This window comes from Hevea brasiliensis, chromosome 5 (assembly GCF_030052815.1).
Source record: "Hevea brasiliensis isolate MT/VB/25A 57/8 chromosome 5, ASM3005281v1, whole genome shotgun sequence".
Taxonomy (NCBI): Eukaryota; Viridiplantae; Streptophyta; class Magnoliopsida; order Malpighiales; family Euphorbiaceae; genus Hevea; species Hevea brasiliensis.
In genome coordinates, this window is record NC_079497.1 from 106,555,090 (window position 1) to 106,563,969 (window position 8,880).

Sequence of the window (8,880 nt, forward strand, 5' to 3'; positions counted from 1 at the left end):
AATTTCATATAATTTAATTTTTATAAAAAAATAAAATAATTAAAATAAATCGTTAACTTTATTTATTTTTAGTAGAAGATTTTTACTTTAAAATATAAAATTTTTAAAGTAATAGAAATATGAGCATCTTATATGATGGTAAGAATTTTTAGGAAGGTTAAGATTTTGGGATAACTTTTTTAAATTTTTACATTCTATATACTATAAAAATTTCCAATTAAACTCTAAACCTTTTAACTTTTATCAATTTTACCTCATTGTTAAGAAAATTATTAACTCATTAACAGAGACACAATATAAGAGCCATATAAAAATGTAATTTTAATAATATGTAATACTTTTCATATTAACGTATTAAAATAATATATTCTTACTCTAAAATCAATGTTTCCAATCTCTTCAGTTATTCTAATTACATATTCGTGTTTCTACTGTCAACATTAAAGAATTATTTAAGTGCATACTTGTCAAATATATATTAATATAAAATACTTATATTAAATTAAATACACTTTTTTTCTTTCATTAAAAGGTATATCTTTCTTTTCCATGTTGACTGTAACTAGATATGCTTATATAGCGCTTACATAGCATCTTACATAGTGTTTCTATTAGAAAGATAACAATTTTCTTACGGTAGGATAGAATTAATAAGAATTAAAAAGTTCAAGACTTAATAGGTAAATTTTATAGTATGCAATATAATTATAAAAATTTGAAAAAGATAAGATTTTTTTTTTTAAAGTTACCCCTAAGATTTTTAAAAATTTTAAAATTTGCAAAATCTTATCTTTATTTAACTCACTAAGTTGGTGAATTATGAAAGTTTTGATATGCAAATTCTTTTACTTTGTTTAACTCACTGAGTGGTGAATTGCAAAAATTTTGATATCTTATTTTCAATGAAGGAATCATGATTTATTTTTTAAAGGAGCTATAGCAATATTTAGTATGTTTATACCTATAATGTTTTTTTTATTCATTAAATTGCATGTGTAATTTTTTTTTCCCCACATAATTAGAGACCATGAGACCTCAGCCCCCTTCCCTCCATTCATCAGTGCTTGCTTTACATTATCTTACTTGAAAAAAAATTTGTTCACTCACCTCAAATTGGAAAGGCCAAATTAAAATATTTATTATAATTAATAAAATATATTATTTTATATTATATTCACATCAAATAACGATTAATTATAATATATTGATAATAAATGTTTTTTTTGTTACATAATAAAAAAAATTTTGTCAAATATTTTTAATATTCATTTAATTAAAAATATTATCTAAATTAAATATTAATAAAAAATTAAAATAACAATTAAAGAAATATTTATATACATATAGTGCTAAATATATTGGGAGCGCCACCACCCAAACTCTCAAAATCTAATACAAATATATAAAATTATTTAAAACACTACAATGTAATTACTGAACAAATCAATATAAAAGCAAAAATTATATCATATTAGCGACAGTTTGCAAATCCATCGTTAAAGTCTTTTTTTAGTATTTTCTTCAAATTTTTTTTAATTAAAAGAATTAAATATTTTACAATTTTTAAATAGAAAAATTAATGAAATAAAATTTAATTTAATTCAATTCAATTCTTCCATATATTTTTTAAGACTTTCCAAGCACATATGATTCTAGCTAATAGTTTTCCAGTACTTGGACGAGAAAACATAATTGGAAACAGTATTTATAGATTGATTCTCAGCACATCTCCGGAGTCCACTGCTTAAAAATGACCAGCCATTTTAATTACCAAATTCCAATATCGTTGAGGCATTCACATTCCTGTTGAAAAAGCTAGCCACTACTATATATGAAGTGCCTAGCTAATTAAATACATATACTTATTTCCTTTTTATTTCCTAGGACCCTATGCTCTCAAGGTTTCTGTTGAGTTTTTTTTTTTTAATTGATTCTAATATAAATAATATTGTATTTTTTTTCATAAAAAAAATCATTGCTAAAAAAATTCTTAAGTTTGACAATTTTTATAATTAAACATTGAAATTTACATAATAACTAATTAAACTTTTATATTTGATTGATGTTTCAAATTAACTTGATCGTTAAAAAATTGTTAATGTACGTAACAGAAACTTTATGTCAGTTGTCATATCATCACTGAAGAAGTCACATTAAAAATCTCATAAGGGTTAATTACTAAAAAAAACTATGAAGTTTATCAATTTTTGCAAATAAATCTTGAAATTTGTATAATTATCAATTAAAACCTCATATTTGAATGATGTCTCAAATTTACCTAACTATCAATAAACCATTAGTATACTTCAACATATAATAAATTACAAGTCAAATTCTATTCTATAGATGCAATTACTCTATTTTATTCTAATCAACCTACACATTTAAGCTAATATTAATAAAGCTTGTTCACTGTTACTATATATATGCATAACAATATAACACAACCTTGTAACAGAGGAAAATAAAATAAAATTAAAATTCTTTCTCTTTTACATAGTCAACTCTTTTTTCAAATAAACTATTTCATCATTTATTATTTTTTTTTATCTTTGTTAACACTTCAAATCTGTTATGCAAAATATTAATAGTGTATCATTTTAATCACACTTTTCACTAAGCTATATTTATTTGTCAATTTTGTTGTTAAATCTCCTCAAATTTTGCAACTTTCTCTTTAAGAGTATTTCTTTGTTAAAACAAATTTGTTAGTAGCTCATTCTCTCGGTCATTGTAAGGTGGAACAAACTACTGGAAAAAGAAATTCTCCTAAATCAATTGCCCATTAATATCAACTATCAATAAACTTATAAAACACAACTTCTAACTAAAATAGTCAAAATAAAAGCTATTACAATTATCTTCCAAGTATCACATATTAACGATCTATTGACAATCGGATCGATATGAGACATTAGTAATAAAAAAATTAACAGATTTTATGATTTTTTTTCTGACAATTAACAAAATATAAAGTGGATAGGGTGCATTGGCTTTTTGTTCAAAATTGGCTGCTTTTTATTCTCATTGGGTTCCATTACTTTTAGTTGCTTTAATGAATGGAATTTTGGATGCAAGTTGATTAGATTGGATTCTCTTTAGAAAATTAAAGTTAAGAGTTGAATTAATTATTAGAACAAGGATAGAATCAAATTAAGGAATCTTCCCCTAAACTACAATTATGCCAGTTTAATTAGGAAGAAGTTCGGTTTTAACTTTTATTCGTCCTGTAGTCTTTCTTTTGCTCTCAATATTTTTTTTATAAATAAAAAAATTTTATTGATATATTCAGAATAAATTTAGCGTGTGAGTCTAATTAAATCTGGTGACTAATTATTATATACACTAAAAGTACTAAAAAATAGTACTCCCTTAAATGTAAAAAAAAAAAATCAATTTTTCTTAATTTTAGAAGATGGTACTTATGTTTTTTCAAAAAGAGAATGTATTTGTATTGGTTGTCAATCCTCTTCACAATTCTCTTCACAATTCTGTACCTAAAACAATACATGCTAAGTGATTGCTCTCAAGAATATTAATGTATATGCCATCATTACACTCCTCTTTCTTCCTGCATTTCAAATTCTTGATTATCAGTGAGCTAAATTTTATTAGTACTAGAGTTGTCGTGGAGTTTTGAGTTTGAGTTTGAAAAAAAAAAAAAAAAAACTTGATTTGGTTTTTAAAGTATATCCTCAACTGTTCAAAAAATTAAATTAGAAAAAGTATAACAATAATAACTCACATGATATCAAAATCACCTCTACATCCTAATCTATGCGTGTTTTCCATCAAAGTGCATGGAAAGTAGAGCTTCTTTGTATTAATGGCGAAGGTGGATTAGTAGCTCATTCTGCTGAAGGAAATTAACCAATGCAACATCTAGGGACCGAGTTTACATTTCAAGATCATATGTGTGATAACAAATTGATTCTGATACCAATAAGGAAATACCATTATTTCAAATAGAATTCTGCAGATTGCATCTCAATGCACACAAGAAACCAAAAAGAAAATATTTAACCAAGGATAGTTGAAAAGTAGAAAAACAAAATGAAAATAAGAAAGCAGCAGATATATATTTATAAACATCGGGTGTTTTATTGATCATCAGTTGGGTGAAAGCCTCCCAAGATGGTTCCCAGCAGAATCTGTCCTGCTTGTTCGGCAACACCATCCACTACTCCTTTCATCACAAGCCCCATCAAATTGTTGTCCGAGATCTTGTTTGATCTTGGAGGCTGATGAACACATTGATGAGAACCAACTAGAATAGGCACATCTGCTGCACAATAACCTCCCATTTTATGAGCAGGTTGAGACCTACTAGAAGATACTACCACTGGAATTAGATTTCCAGAAGTTTGGATGTACGGGATCCAGATTTGTTGGTTTGTTATTAGCATAGGTAATGAAGGAAGATGATGGATAGTTGGACTCGTATTCGAATGTGCCGCTGGGAATTGAGGAGGAACACTTACAGAGCTCACCGGTGTTGTTGCTCGGGCTTTTGTTGGACCCCTGAGGCAGGCTTGGATTGGATGTTGGATATAGCACAGTTCAAGTGAGCATCAAAATTACAGCGCTCACAGCGATATAGCCAATGGTTTGAACTGGATCCTTTGCACATAGCGCACTGAAATGCCTTCTTTTGTAGGAGGGGAAAAACAAAGAGAGAGAGTGTGATGATGGGAATTAATATTGACAGAAGAAGGCATATAGACACGAAGGGTATGAAAATCAAGCTCACGCTCTTTACAATGATAGCAAAAACCTGTGCCGTGCTGTCCACAGGCGTTGCACTTGAAAGCGCCTTCAGCATAGGCGGGAGAGGAAAGTAGAGTAAGGGTATGTTGTGGGTCAATCTGGTGCTTCTTGTTTTGTGGCATCTGCGAACAAGCTTTGTGAAGGTAGTAGTTGCAGGAACTGCAATTGTACATCCATCCGGAGGCCAGTAGTTTGCAAGCTGCACAAGTAGCTCCATTTGCGATTTAATAATTGAAATTCAGTAGTTTCAAGACATGTGAGTGACTGAAATGTTACAGAGTTGGATCACTATCAAGCCTGCCCATCTCCTCCTATGTGCAGTACTAATTATTCTCTTGTTCAAAGATGTTTAATGAACCATCTCTACCAATATTTCTTCAGTATAGTAGATATTAATAGATAATACAAACAGCTAGCATAGGACATGCATATATATATATATATATATATATATATATATATATATATATATATATATATATATATATATATTAAACAAGATGTGAAAACATTTCCTGGAAGCTAGCCTATTTTTCAAAAAAGATGATGTATTTTATCTCGCAGCAGACCCTGTCACACGGTTTTTCTTATTAAAAATATTAAATTCTTTATTTTAAAGCCAAGGAGGCCAGCATCAATTGGAAGGGGATTTTGATGTAGACTATTGGTTTTTTAAGTCTGCACTTCACCGTAAGCATCGAATTATCCTATCAATGCACTCAGTTTTTGCAGAGAAAACAATATTTTCTGTTATTTTCCTTCGTATGAACTGGATACATATGTGTGTGTATATATATATATATATATATAGAGAGAGAGAGAGAGAGAGAGAGAGAGAGAGAGAGAGAGAGACGAATTAATCCTCAAATTAATTAATATATCTAATATTTGGTTGCATTGAAAATAAAAATCTAAAATAGGATTCCAATTTCTTGCTTTTGTAAATTTTTTGTAATAATTTAATTATATATTTGAAAATAATTAGTTGATTTTTTACAAAAAAATTAAATCTGATACATTACCTTAATTAATTAATTATTATATTTGTTAATATTATCATCATTATATTATGTGAAATCTTGAAATGCAAAATTCTATAAGGAAAATTTTTTGCTTACACCCGGTTAACCATGTTCCAAGATGGAGATAGGTACCTTTCAAAAATTTGTAGAAACTTTCATTTATTATCTTCACGTATTTTTTTACTATCACTTTCAAAATGATGATGGGGAGATTTATAATTATTTTAAATTTATATTGACTTTTTATTATTAAAATTTAGTAGAATTATTTTTTCAATAGTAATTTTACGTGATATTCATTCATGAGTATATGCTTGTGACTATGTCCTTTTATATCTCATTATGTTTACTAATTATTTTTCATTTTACTTGTTATTAGTCTATTTATCTTCGTATCATAACTCATTTTTATATTGTAGCATTATTTCATAACTTAGTTTTATAATATTTATATCAATATTATATTAAGAATTAAGAAATCAGAAAGTCACATTAACAAGTGATTAGTGGTAATAATATGATCATAAATTTAGTAAGACTAATAAATTTTATTTAATATATACATATCATGTTGTTAATAATAAAAATGTACATTTTTTGCAATATATATATATATATATATCTTCATTGGTCCAGTTTAAGAATACATTTAGAACCGTGTGGCACTTGATTTAAACTCTTTTAAGACAAGCTAGCTAAGAGAATCTTACAATAATCTGTTCAACAAGATGAGTATATTAGCATGGCTTGATAAGCCAATTGAAAAAACATCAAAAGCAGCGTATGTATCATAATAAATGAGATACAAATATATAAAAAACGACTACTTCTTTTATTCATATATCATATTCATTCATATATCATAATCAATACAATTGGATTAACTGTCCTTACATCACTTATAGGCATAGGGGACATCTACAAGGAGTAGCAGGACAAAAATTCACTATGTTAGTGGCTAGCTATACCTGTCGCTTCATGGTAGTCAACTAATCACTTTCTCTAAAGAGCAATAGGGACACAATGAGATTTGATAGGAAGAGATCACTATACTTAGTTATCACACTCTAGGAAGTCATTACACTCTAGGATTACATAAATGGAAATATATACAAACTATTTCATTTAATCTCTAAAAATTACATTTTACTGCTCAAACTTCCTACTCCTTATATATATATATATAATTTCATTTAAATTTTTATATTAAGCATTAAGAAACTATAAAGTCATATTAAATAGTCTTAATAATAAACTAGGAGTAAAATTAGCAAATGAAAAAAAAGTTAATAGAGTGCCATTTGTCACTTTTAGGTGACTTTATTTTGGAGACCAATTTTATTATATTTATATAGATAGATAATTTGACATTGAATTTCACAAATTGTGGGGAACATGATGAGTTGTAAAATTCCGAAGTGATAGTTTCCAAGCTGTAAATTTACATTCTCATTAGTTAGCAGCAGTTTTCACTGGCCTCCATCCTTCAAGCTCTGAGAACATTTCTCATTCCTTGAACAGCAGCAACACCTAAGGAGCTTCCTCCAACATAAGCAATTCCAACTCCCCTAAAAAAACCAAAAAGCACTGCGATTATATATGCAGTTTCTTTCATGTGCTATTTGTGAGTGAGCACTCACCAGTCTCTCTTAATTTCAATTTGTATTAGTAAATTACTAAGGATCCATTGAAATTCAATAAGCTAGTATTACTAGGAAAATCGTGAAAGAATGAAAATCTCATGAAAATTACTATTGAATGAGCGAAGGGAAGAAGGATCATCAGAGAAAGGATACATCTGATGTAGTGATCATGCATGGAACTTAATTGAATTCGATTTAGCATCATGCTCTTTAATCCCAGGCTTGCCTCCATATCCATTTGCATTTCTATTTTCTTCATTTTGTCCTAATTTTATCCCATCATAGCGATTTACATCTCCATGTAATGATGCTTCGTTGAGCCAGTTTCCTGGAGCCTTATAAAGGGGATTGAACACTGGAGTATTCCCTGAAGTGTTATGAAGCATTCCCATGTTATCACAGCTAATCCTTGCTTCAACTTCAGGAACAACCTCCATATCCTGATGACTACATTCCTTATTTGCCTGGCTTCTGTGATCTAGACCTGAACAAGATTTCTGCAAATCTATTGAGAAACGTAAGTCACTGAACTGGTAACTTGGGATTGTCATCAGGTCTTCAGAAACTGAGGCTGATGGATCTTTATTTCTTGATCCCTTTAATGGACTAGTACCAGTGCTAGACATTTGTGGTTCTGTTTGATGCAACTGAAAGCATCCAATCCCACCACTTCCAATCTCAAGGTTCTCTCAGGGGCTTCGCAATCTTTCATCCCATCCGGCCACTGCAGTATCGGGAGCAAATTCTTGGCCATTTCTGTCTTGATTATGAATGCCTCTTGTAACTCCCTGTACTACTAATTTCATTAGTTCATTACTCTTAAATCCATAGTCTATAAGTCGGTTGGTCTCCATTATGGATGCTGAGGAGCATAAAATCTGCCTTGTTAAAGTGTTAGGCAATGGCATAGCAGGTTGAGCTCTTTAGTTGGAGATGGCACAAGAAATATGTGCATCAAATTCACAGAAGCGACACCTATAGAGCCACCCTACATAACTTGGTTTATTACAAAGATCACAGCAGAAGTCATATGGAGGTGAAAATTCTATTTTAAGTGTGTGAGGATGGTTACAGATTGCAACCGAGAGAGGCAGTGCTGAGCATAAGATATGACAATAGATGCCACATACTGCGCAGTTGTAGTAGAAGCCGGAGACAAAATGTCCGCAAGCCCTGCACTTAAAGGTGCTATTAGAAGATGTAGGCGAAATCAACAGGGTTAAATAGTGATCAGGATGTGCAGGATGTCGAATTTTTCTAGGCATTTTGGAACATATCCGGTGCGGGGAAAACAAGCAAGTTTTACAGTCGTAGTAGTCCTTACCGGACAATATCCTGATGTTGCATCCGTAACAGGTTACGCTGTTAGTAGTGGAAGGTGAGGTAGATCTTTCCAGTGGATGCTGACGGCTAAAATGGTGAAAAGTATGCTTCTCTTCTACTTCCAT

The 8,880-nt window shown here is 29.7% G+C and overlaps 1 pseudogene; it reads right to left on the bottom strand.

The window, feature by feature from the left end:
• Positions 1-7,183: 7,183 nt before the first annotated feature.
• Positions 7,184-8,880, bottom strand: LOC110661557 (uncharacterized; annotated as a pseudogene).